At 40.2% G+C, this 12,545-nt stretch overlaps 1 long non-coding RNA gene across 3 annotated transcripts in view; it reads right to left on the bottom strand.

Moving 5' to 3' along the window:
• Window positions 1–12,545, bottom strand: part of LOC140531059 (uncharacterized) — a 146,610-nt gene that overhangs the window by 115,017 nt on the left and 19,048 nt on the right. The window contains exon 1 of one of the 3 annotated variants that reach the window (XR_011976255.1): window positions 9,351–9,427. The exons of the other annotated variants lie outside the window; for them this stretch is intronic. This is a non-coding gene — a long non-coding RNA (uncharacterized lncRNA). Of the gene's footprint in view, window positions 1–9,350; window positions 9,428–12,545 lie in introns of those variants that run through there. 3 annotated transcript variants of the gene reach the window in all.

Genomic DNA, 12,545 nt, shown 5'->3' with positions numbered 1-12,545 from the left:
CTTCATCCATTTTGTCCTTCCTGTGTGGATGTCAGGCTAAACTCTTTTGAGTGGCTATGAATTGCTTCTAAGAAACTCCCTAGTGTTTTGAGACTTAGTGGAACATGCCTGTCCTAAATGATATATCTGCTTGTTGAAATCACCCACAAATAGGAAGTTTGGAAGTCTCTCACAACTTGGATTGTGCCTTTTTCAGTCCAATACATGCCCTCTCCTTAAACTACAACTCAAACAAAGCACCACTCAGTCTTTGCTTTGAATTCTCCTAGTAAGGGGGCATTTGCACCCTCCTGAATCATCTGAATGCCTTGGGGATCCCTTTAATTCTTAGGAAATCTCAATAAGTAGCGAAGGGGAAGAATCAAAAGACTTTTTTTTATTCTAAACAACAAATGAACAAAATTAATATAATAAATAGTAACTGAAGTATTTGAAATTCAGCTCTATAAATCAGAGTCAGTTATCACTCACCAATGAAGAAGGAAGGTCCTATTTTGTGCCAATTATAGTATCCTTTGGCCTCAGAACTACATGTGACTCTCTGGGTCCTCAAGGGCAGCCCTTTGACTGAATCCAAACTTCACAGAACAAATTCTTTTATTAAGGAGATTTCTTCTGTAAACCTCGGACTAAGTCAAAAACCCGCACCCAAGGAACTAGAAGACCATATGTGGACTTAAGCCAACAGGTTCCCCACCTCTGGATATAAATCTCTTGGAAAAAGAAACAGTCCATACTCTCATGGATCTTACATTCCCAGGCATTCCGTTCTGTATGAGAATAAAATGAACACTTCCAAGAAGGTACAAAGTAAATAAAAATAATGATACGTGCTAATAATAAAAAAGTACAAGGTAATTTTGAGGTAAGAGGAGAACCAGCCACTAGAGACATCATGTGGTTGGTAGTGTCTGAGCTGGATTTGTAGGAAGTTAAGGATTCTAAGAGATGCAGGGAAGGAGGAGATAATTTTAGCCATGCGCAAACAGTTTTTGCAAAAGTATAGTGACAGGAAAGGGAATCTTGTGTGTGAGGAACAGCAAGTAAGCCAAGCCGGCTGATCTGTAGCATGCATAAAGGCAAATCATGCCTAATTAGGCTAGAAAGGTAAACAGGGGGCAGACTGTGAAAAGATTAAAATGTCAGGAGGTTACAGTAAATGATTAACTCTTCAGGAAAATCAAGAGAGAATCAAATGTTTTCATTCTCCTGTGACACCAACAACTACAACAGAATGAAGAATCACATTAGAAAAAAATGACTTCTATGCACAAGCCAGGTAATTAATGAAGAAAATGAAGAAAAATTAATGAAGAAAAATATGAAGAAAAACACTGAGATGTGAGCATGAAAACTAGTTTACAAGCTGCCATTTTGGACAAGTCAAACAACAAACGTTAAGTACCTATTCTGATTAAGCACTTACCAAATGCTAGGCACTGTGCTAAATGCTAAGATACAAAGAAAGGGAAAAACCAAATAAAAATGACCCCTGTCTTCAAGGAGCTAATATTCTAATGCGAAAGACAGCACATAAAAAATTATACATAAGATGGATAGGTATGGATATAGATGTATGTATCTGAACGTGTATGTATGTAGTTAATAGAAGATAACCTCAAAGGGAAAGAGGGGTGGCCAGAGGATGACCAGGAAAGCCTGGGTCAGATGGACCCCGTGGTTTTTCAGTAAAACATCAAGTTGATTTCTCTTCTCCAAGTTGAGATGAGGTGGGCTCCACTGACAGAAGTCATTCTTTCCTAGCATGGCCCAAAAGCTCTAGGCTCAGGCAGTACCTAGAGTTACTTCTCACTTTGGGAGGAAATAGAATGATGTCAGCTTCCATTTATGAAGTTATGACCTGAAGGAGTCAAGCACTTCAATCTCCTCCTGGAGGGAGTTGTGGAATATTGATTTCTGGATTGGAGTCCAGTATACATTTTTTGAGAACTTTCAGGACAGCCTATTTCTGATTCCTTATGGAGGAAGGCAAAAAGCAGAAATTAAGTGGCTGCAACCTTCATGAAAGCCATGTGTTCTTAGCCTTGATATAATGGGATCAGATCAATATGGATTCACTAGTGTCATGATTATTTCATTCAATTCAATTGGACAAGTATTTGTTAGGCACCTACTATGTGCAAGGCATTGATTGGGGGCAGGGAATAGAAGGAAAAAAATGAAAATTGTTGCTGGCCTCAAGTATCTAACACTGAACTGAAAGAAAGCTGTATGTGCACACACACACACACACACGGACATATAAGTAAATACAGATTATATGCAAAGAAATGGAAAGCGCTATGGACGGAGGATAGTGAAAGACTAGAAAAGGTTGAAGGGGTCCTAGAGCAATGGAGCTGGGGACTTGAAAAAGCCCTGGAGAGGAGAGAGAGCATCCACACGCAAAGGAATTCTCTTTAAAATATACTCTCCTGGATTTCTCTGAGACTAATTGGACTTAACCCAAAGCTCTCGGTTAAGTGGGAAAGTCTCTTTTCTTTATTTACACAAGTACCATTGCCCTGGAACACCCAAACCACTGCGGGGGTGTCTGCTGGCCCTCCCTGCCTCTGGTCTATCCATTGGTCCATGCTCTTCAGCCATCAAATGGATCTTCCCAAAGTGCAGATCTGATGATGTGACCATGTGCCATTGTGTTCAGCAAAAAAGACAAACTCAGGTTGTTTGGTTGGTAAATCCTCTTACAGCCCAGCCCTTTCCCACCTGTCCCATGATTCTTATACTGTTCCCCACCCATACTGGGCAATCTAGTGACAAGGGCTCCTCTTTGCCTTACCTGCACAACCCTCCACTTCTGAACTCCATGACTTTTCCTGGTTCCACTCCTGCCTAAAACATTGTCCTCCTTCCCTCACTTGCTAGCTTTCCTCTATTGCTTTAAGATGCCTCAGCTCATTCAACCTTACACAGGAGGCTTTTCCCAGACATTATCACTCTGCACCTTCCATGACTTTCTTTTGAAATTACCTTCTGTTAATGCACACACACACATACACACACATATATACATGTACACAACTTACGCACTTCTTTACATGTTTTCTCCCGATTAGAATCTGAGCTTCCTTAGGGCAGGGACCAGGTTTTTGCTTTTTTTTTAATCTCCAGGACTTAGCAAAGTTCTTGGTGCATAATATGTGCTTAACAAATGTCTACTGTCTGACTGATTGACAGGGAAACTAATATACTATTGCTGAAACAATGAATTTCTTTGACCATTCTGGAAATCAGCTTGAAACAATTTCCCAAGTCACTAAACTATATATTCCATTGACCGAGGAATGCCTTTATTCCTCTTATATCCCAGAAACACCAAAGACTGAGGAAAAGGCACATATATGTAAATTTACATACATACATATCTGTATGCATATATGCATATATGTATATATATATATATATATATATATATATATATATATACTTTCTATTATAATTAAGAACTAGGAAAAATGGATATCCATCAATTGAGTAGTGATTGAATCAGTTCTGGTCTACGAATATAATGGATAAAACAATGACTGTGACAGATTCAGAGAAGCCTATGAAGACTTGTATAAACAGAGGGAAAGGTTCAATGGAGCAGGACCAGGAGAGCAAGGTGCATGATGACTGCAGCAATGGAAAGGGAAACAACTTTTAGAAAGTTTTAGAACCTGACCAATCAAATAACCAATCCTGACTTCAAATTGCTGATGATCAAATAATATCTCCCCATGTATGACAGAGAAGTGATGTACTTGAGATACAGAATGGGACATACAATTTCAGAAGCGGTCAATGATCAGTATTGATTTTTTGGGGTTTAAATGTACACATCAGTTACAAGAGAGGGACTTGGAGGAGAAGAGAGGAATAGAGGAGTTGGAAGACAGTATTAGTGATAAAAAATTGTAAAGACAAAAAGAATCAATGAAATGTTTGTTTGTTTTTAATGTCCAGAAAAGAAGAAAAGAAAATCTGAAAGGAAGCACGGATTACAGATGAGCTGGGCAGTTTTATTACTTTCATATTCAATTTAATCTACAGTTTGTATGTGCCAGAAGTTCACTTTGATATGCAATATTCTTTTCTGTTTTTCAGATACTGAAATTTTCACATTTGTCAAGTTCATAATTTTCCAATTTAAATAATTTTATTTAATATTTTGAAAGAGTTCCAGAAATCTAGTTCCTTAGGTTGAGAGTCTTTGCAGAATAATAGACAAGGAGAGATGGATGAAGGATGTTGAAACAGGGAACCATGATAAATCAGTGTTGTCATGCCCATTAAAGTAACAAAACCCCCCTTTTTATAAGAGGAAATTGGAGATGAGGTACCAGCTGATGCTATGAACTGAAAGTTAGAGGGGAACAGAGAGAACAGAAGTGGGTGAATGGGTGGGGACCAGACACAAAAAATTACAGAAATCAACAAGTATCATTTGGTGGGGGTTAGGGGGGAGAATCCTGATGGTTAGGTCAATTCCAACCAATTCATCCCATGTTGATCAAGGACCTAGTCTATTCAAGGCTCTGAGGAGCCAAGATAAGATCAAAAATAGTCCCTGCCCTCAGGAAGCTTCCATTCTATTGTAGAGCAATAACATATAAACAGATGTTTAAATACAGGATGATTTGCACAGAGAGCAGCATCCTTTAAAAGGAGTATGAAAGGTATCATGGAGAAGAAAGCATCTGAATGGAGATTTGAAGGAAATGAAGAATTTTAAGAAACAGATTAAGGAGGCAATGGGTTCCAGGGATGAGGGAAATCCTATGCGAAGACATAAAGGTGGGAGATGATGGTTTTTTGTTTTTAAATTCTGAACTATCATGTTATAGTGACATGTTTCTTTGATTTCAGGTGGTAGTAGATACTACCCTAGATGTTGAAGGGGTTTGCTTTATCATTTGCTCCATCCCTCTTGTTCATGGAAGTTGTTGCTTTGTCTCCATCCCCTCCCTGCAGACACCCACTTATGGAGTCTCAGAAAAGCTACTCCAAATTTGAGGTGATCTGGGGAACAGTGCTCATCTGAAATCACAGCTCATGAGCCTCCAAGAGTGAATTTACTTCTTGTTGTTGTGTTTATCCTTCATTTTCGAAGAAGACTGTGACATCAGAGAAATGATGACAGGACTTGCACTTGAATTTATTTTGAGTGAGCTAGGGCTATGCAAGGTCACCAGCCTCACCTTCTCCTCCTGAGCCTCCTGGATCCAGTGATCAGATATTCATCAGGATGACTGGAGATGACCCAGGATGAACGGGGAGACCTTGGCCTTTTTTTCTGCTAAGGCCTATTCAAGTGCTCACTTAGGTCTATTCAGTGAATAGACTGCTTTAAAAAGTAATCAGGCAATGGTCCATTTAATGAGCAAAAGAAAAAATATAAGTAAATCAAGCTGGGAGGGAAAGAGCAACAGTTTCTATTGATAATCACTGTGAAGCCTGGAGGGTCCAGAAAACAACCATTAAGTGGACTTTGGGCAGGGACCTATTGTCCCATCTATGAGCTTCAGAGGGTACTGGGTTTAAGGTTTTGGGGAAGGAAGGAAGGAAGAAAGAAAGGAAGGAAGGAAGGAAGGAAGGAAGGAAGGAAGGAAGGAAGGAAGGAAGGAAGGAAGGAAGGAAGAAAGGAAGGAAGGAAGGAAAGAAGGAAGGAAGGAAGGAAGGAGGGAGGGAAGGAAAGATATCTAGCCAGTAAACCCCAAGTGAACTCGGCATCCTCTGACCACCCAAATTTACCTTCCTTTTGAGAGGAGAAGGAAGGGAGGGACAGAAGAGAGAGGATGAGCTGAGTTACCCAGCTAGCTGGGTCCCATTCAGGCAGCTAGGTCCACTCACAGGTTGTGTTCACCCTTTATTTTCAAAGAAGACTATGCCATCAGAGAAATGATAACATGACTTGCACTTGACTTTGTTTTGAGTGAGGGAGGGCTGTATAGGTCACCAGCCTCATTTTTCCTCCTGAGCAATTGAGCTCACTTCTACCAACCAGTCAGGTGGCAATGAGTTCAAAACAAAAGAAAGAGCAGATTAAACTGCACAGGAAATAAACCAGATCATTCCAAATGGTTCCATGCACACATAGGTGACTCTGATGTGGGGCTGCCCTGCTCTTGCTTCCCTGTCCCAAGCTGGAAAGTTCTCTGAAAAGGCTCTGGCCTGGAAGGAAAGTGGTGAATCCCATCCTCTGGACACTAAGCCAGGGGCGTCTGCTTCAGGTTATTTCTCTTTCAGTCTTTTGTTTCTTGTGGGCATCTTTTTTCCCCAAGCTGTGAAAGTTGGCAAGAAGCTTTTTGGAAAACCCAGACTCCCTCCAAGTTAGTGCTGAGCTCCAGGAGGGTCAGGATCTATGCGCAGTCATCCTCTGCCGCCCAAGCCTGTTTGTGAGGAAGTTCCTAGAGAGAGAATTGTCAGCCCTGGAATGCACAGGCACGAGGTAGGTGGTCTCCCCTATTAACTAGTTCTGTTTGAACAGGCAGGATTCAAACAACAAAGGCGGAGCAGGAAAAAGAGGCTAGAAAGAGACATGGAGAAAGCTCTCTGGTAAGTATGAAGATTTTTGTGTATTCCTATATGTGGATTAAAGGTCAGTGCTGACTCTGAATGCCCCAATGGAACTAATGTCCTGCCACTCTATTTCCCTATTTAGAAATCATCAGAACCAAACTGCTCCACAGCACACAGGGGACAGAGTCACTATTCTTCTGGTTGGTGTGCACCTCAAGTTAGAATTGAGGTTTTAGAACTCCCAGTGTGGAAATTCCCCTCACTGATGTGGCCCAGAAATTCCTCTTTGATGATTTCTATTCATAAAGTGTTGAGGGAGGAGTGATCAGAGTCATAAAAGGAATTTGTGTCAGAGGGAGGGCTTGAACTCAGGTGTTTGACTCCAAGATTAGCCATCCATCAAACTGAACTATAAGCCTGTTTTATATAGTAAAACAGCAATGCATGGTTCACCTGTGACTAAGTCCTGCTATATCTTTGATTGTAAGTAGATGTATGCCACACCTATTAAGGGGCTTCCAGTATTTTTCCTGTTCCCCTAGGCCAAGAATGTGAAGGGATGTGGGTCATTACAAAGACTGGTTGCATCTCCCATCACCATCAGGCTCACTGAAAGATGGTGTGACTTAGTGGGTAGGTGATCTGGGTCTTATTCCTATCTCTGACACACACTGATTGTGTGACCCTGGACAAATCAACCTCTTCATGTCTGCAGTAGCTCCCTCCAAGAGAGACAGGTGATCTGCTTCTGAGAAGCAACATGGCATTTCCAAGCCATGTGATTGCCTCCAGGAATGAAATCATAGGTTCAAACTAGCCTCTCTCCTCCAACCCTCAAAGATCTCATTAAATGATTGGGTCCTTTTCCCAAGGAGAAAAACCATCCATCTCTAACTCTAGAGTATGGCCTCATTTCCATCCATTCCATCCTCATGTTGGGATCCATTGAATATGGGATATCCCTGATACATACATACATACATACATACATACATACATACATACATATATACACACACATATATACATGGTATATGATATATATCAGGGATATATATATATATATACATACATACATTTTAGAAAATTAAACAACAAATAAGAAGAATGGAAATAAATTTATTCCTAAAGGATAGGGAGAAAAAATGGAAAACATTTATATACACAGGAAATGTTTAATATCAACCAAGAGTTTACATTTCCCAAATCAATTTTCATTCTCTCTTGTTAAACTTAATACACATTTAGAAAAACAAATTATTGGTAGCAGAAATTCAGTAATTCATAAGGAATATTCTTTCCCCCCTCCCACTTTTTGCATGTTTGAATATTCAAGTTTGTCCATGATTTTCAAGTTTCTAATTTAAAAAAGAAAATTTAATGAACAGACTACAATTCCTCTTTAAGTCAAACAAAAGAAGTTCACCAATGTCACTAAAAAGCAAACAAACTTTAATGTGGGGTCCGTGTGTTAGCCAGCTATTTTGCATAACTGAGTTATTTTGCATAATAACTGACATATATTTGGCTTTGTGAGGTTTGCAAAATAGTTTACATACGTTGGTTTACTTGAGCCCTTCAAACAACCTGGGATGTAGACTCTGCTGGAATTATTATCATTTCCATCTTACAAGTGAAGAAACTGAGAGTTTGGGAAATGGTCCCATAGCTAGACAGTGTCAAAGGAAGATATTCATGGCCAGCAAGTCTTGCCCAGAGCTCTCTCCATTATAGCACATGGTCTCTTTGAGTAGAACCAAGGAACCATGAGTGCCTTGGATCCCAAGGTTCTAGATTGCTCACTTACAAGGCATACCCACCCTCCTAGAGACTTCTCCCTTCTAGTCCTGTTGACTGACTTGTAGAAAGACCACGGGTAGTATTTGAGACAAAAAGAAAAAATGAAAAGGAGTCATGACATCTGTACTTTTCTCTGTCTGTTGCAAAGAGCCTCCATACTGCCTGCAAAGTCAAGCAAGCTAGACATGTGTAAGTCATTACATCCAGTTAATGTGTGCATTTGGGTGAGAGAATGAAACTTGTTATTCTGGCCTGCGACTCAGCCAATGCCAAGGAAGCTAATGGACTATTAGTCTATTATCTCACAGTGGAGAAACAACTCCGGGTTACCCACCAGGAATAAAAATATACACTTCAGTTCTTCCCAGAGTAGTTAGGAAATGCAAACTCAAACCACCTCTGCAGCTAATGTGATCGATCAGTTGTGAACCAGAAACTCGTCATGTTCTGCTGACTATGAGATAGAGATCAGAATAAGACATCTACCTATTCAGTGGTCTCCACATGGCCAATGGGCAACTAAGGCACTCAAGAAGTAGCATGGGAAGTCGTGGATGGGCCAGACTCAAAGTGTTGCTAATGGATTAGTGAATTCTGTAATGATGCTAGCTGTGCTTCTCCTGGTCCACACCATTGCCCTCTACTAGCATTACTTTGTATTTATTTGGAATGTTTCTGTGTGTTCATGTGTATGTGTGTATGTGAAAGGGGGTATTTATGTTCTCTGTGTGCATGTACACATACATTACATATGTATCTATGTATGTGTATATATGCAGCACATATCATACATGTATACATATATGGGTGTGTTGTTTTCCCTAATAGAAGGTAAGTTCCTTGATTTTTGTCCCATTCCATGGTACCACCTGTTAAACCAATGTGCACCGATTGTCTATTCACGATAAATATCTGCTCCCTTCTCTCCACTCAGTCACTATCCCTCTTATCTCCCAGCTCCAAGGTATAGGAAAAAGTAAACTCTCTGGGGGTGACTTACTGCATTTTACAAATTGTATCAGACTCACCTAGTTAGAACAGACTTCTGACTTAAAACTGCTTAGCTCTGCTCACATACATCAGCCCAGCCTGACAAGAATCTGCCCTGTTTTTGAAGATCATAAAGGAAGGATTGTCAGTATTACATTCTGAATCTTTCTCAAGGCTTCCTCAGTCCTTTACTGAAGCTATGATCTGATCCGTGGGAGTTCACCCTCCACTGGTGTAGATCTCAGCTCAATTCTCCCACACATCTTCCTTAGATGACTTACCCAATGGTCAAGACCCCTCCCTCCCTATTGTTTTACAATTTGTGGGCATCTATATGGCCCTCAAGCAGCCACATCTGCCATCCTCTCCTCACTTTCTGACCATCCCACCTCCACTGACAATCACTTAGTACAATATTTCATGGTGCCTAGAACACAGTAGGTGCTTAATATTTCCTAATTGACTGTAATCATGCTTTTTTGTATGCTATGTTACATCCCCTCTGGTGCCAAAGCCATTGTCAGAAATATGGTACCATCTATTGGCGGACTATGTAGCTTTCCATTTCCCTTTGTGCCATTTCCAATTTTTTAGAGAGTGTGGAATTGCAAGATTTTTTTTACCATTACGGCATGGCTATGAGAACACAGAATTTAAAAAGAAGGATATTTCTCTCTGGGGCATTGTTGGGTTGATTAAATGTATTTTAATTAATGAATTTAATTTAAATTAATGATTAGATGTACTGCAACCCAGCCTATCTCTTGTTCTTATTCATTTTTTTATCTAAGCTCAGGCCTTTCAGCAATGCTTGCCCCAGATAGATGCCCCAATATACCAACTCAATGAACTCATTATCTAATAGTTTAATATAGAGAGGGAAAGAAGGCAAGATTTTTAAAAGAAACTCTCTGCCCACATCTTCCACCATCATTTACCAAGGCCACCACACCCCACATCTGCTGAGGGACAGGACTTGTGGGATCTTCCAAGCATTGCCCAATAGAGGTCTGGGAAGTGAAACCTCACTAGAAACACAATTTTGTTTCAGAGAGAAGGAAAGAGACATTTCAGGAAGCTTTGTACATGGGCTATCGGGGAAATTCTTAACTCAACAATGAACATACAATACCAATAAATTAAGACCTATCTAACACAAGGGATATTCCTGAGCACCTGATCTGTGCCCTACAGGAAGCAAAAGAAAGAATACATCGCAAGCCAGGTAGACAATTTGAACAAAAGCCTGGAGGTGAGAGATGATGACACAGTTTATCAGAGGCATCTGGACGGTACCGTGGACACAGCCCTAGACCTGGAGTCAGGAGGATCAAGTTCAAGTTCAGCCATAGACTCCTCCCAGCTGTGTGAAACAAGGCAAATTGCAAGCTCTAGCAGCTTCAGTTTTCTCATTTGGAAGATAGGGATGATGGTAATAATATCTACCACCTAGATAAAAATGAGAATAAAATAAAATCATCTGCAAACAATGCTTTGGAGATCTGAGTGCTGTACAATTGCTAGCTATAATAATAATTATTATTATCATTATTGTCTGGAATATAGAATGTATGACATGGAGCCAGGACTAGCCTCTAGGAGAGTCTTTAGATTAAGTCCAAAAAGATAGATGGGAATCTGATTGTGCAGGGACTCAAATATCAGACTAAGGGGTTAGTATTTTAGACCAGACAATGGGGAGCCACATGAGGTTTTTGAGGGGGGGGTAAGACATATCCTTTAAAAGCTTATGTTGGTAGTGGGAGAGGAGAGGGAGAGGGAGAAGAAGAGGAAGAGGAGAGGAGAAGAGGAGAGGAGAAAGAAAAGACCATCCTTGAAAAAGATAAGCACTGGAACCAGTCCAGGTTGGGGGAATACATGTAGCACAGAAGAAACAGGCTTTGTTTTTGGAGTTGAGGACCTGGATCCCCTATGACTTGGGCAAATCATCTCACATGAGCCTGGTTTCACATCTGGATAATGACAGAGTGGGAGCTCTGAGCAAGATCCCTTCTAAGACCCTACTAGTCATAAATCTGAGTCTAAAAACGTCAAGAGAAGATGGCTTCTTTCATCTCCTTTTTGATGCCTTTGCTATTTTCTTTACTTAGCATGATGTTCTGGGAATGTTTTCAAAGACAGCCATACAGGTTTTGCCAGCCCGGTCTCAGAAAGTCATCCTTCCCCAGATTCTCCATTTCTTCCCTTGACCCCTCCCCCTATACCTCTTTTCAGAAGGTTTTCACTGAAACTGGGGGGAAGTGATTACTATCCATGTGGGTCTATTTACAGATGTTTTTCCTAGGCTGCATTAGATTTTTTTCCTCTCCAGCCTGTTCAGGGTGGGGAGTTATTTCCAGGTGCCAAACAAGGTTTGCATTTAATGAGTTCTTTGTGAAAATTAATCCCTGAAGCCTTTGCTAAAGTTCATAGCTTTAATTCCTAATAACTAGGGGCAGGATCTTTCAAAGCTCAGGCTCAACCACTACTATATTACAGGATCTGTGTTAGATTGAAGACTCAGAAAAAAATAGATCGGATACGCACCCACCCATTGCACTGCTTGCAATCTAGTAGGTGAGAAAAAACATTGGAATCTTTAATCTTTTCAGTGTGAATGTTCCTGATAATCTCTCTGTGTCTGCCTATCCTGGGAGCTCATGATGTTCCCTTCTAGTGAGTCACACATGTAGGACTTTCCCCTAGATTTTTTGACATTTCATAGATACCTATGGAGTATATGAGCTGAACATATTCCTATGAGACTTAACTGATTTTCTATCCTAAAACGTTTTTGATTATCACCTTAGGATTCCAAAAGCAGGGTGTGGAGGGTAGAATACTAGACTGGGAGTCAAGAAGATCTTTGTTAAAAACTAGCCTCAGGTAATTCCTAGGTATTTGATCTGGGGAAAATCACTTACCCCTCTCTAGGCCTCAGTTTTCTCATCTGTAAAATGGAGATATAATGATAGCACCTACTTCCCAAGGTTGTCATGAGAACCAAAGGCAATATTTTTTAAATTATTTATTTTTAGTTTTCAATATTCACTTTTGTAAGATTAACTGAATTCTAAATTTTCTCCCCCTCCTTCTCCTTTCCCCTCCCCAACATGGTATGGAATCCTGTATAGGCTATATGTGTACAATCACATGAAAGATATTTCAACATTAATCATGTTGTAAAGAAGAATTAGAATCAAAGGGGGGAAACACAAGAAGAAAAAAAAGAA

The sequence above is a fragment of the Notamacropus eugenii genome, chromosome 3, assembly GCF_028372415.1.
Source record: "Notamacropus eugenii isolate mMacEug1 chromosome 3, mMacEug1.pri_v2, whole genome shotgun sequence".
In the NCBI taxonomy this organism is placed as follows: Eukaryota; Metazoa; Chordata; class Mammalia; order Diprotodontia; family Macropodidae; genus Notamacropus; species Notamacropus eugenii.
This window is presented reverse-complemented; position numbering and strand designations above follow the sequence as displayed.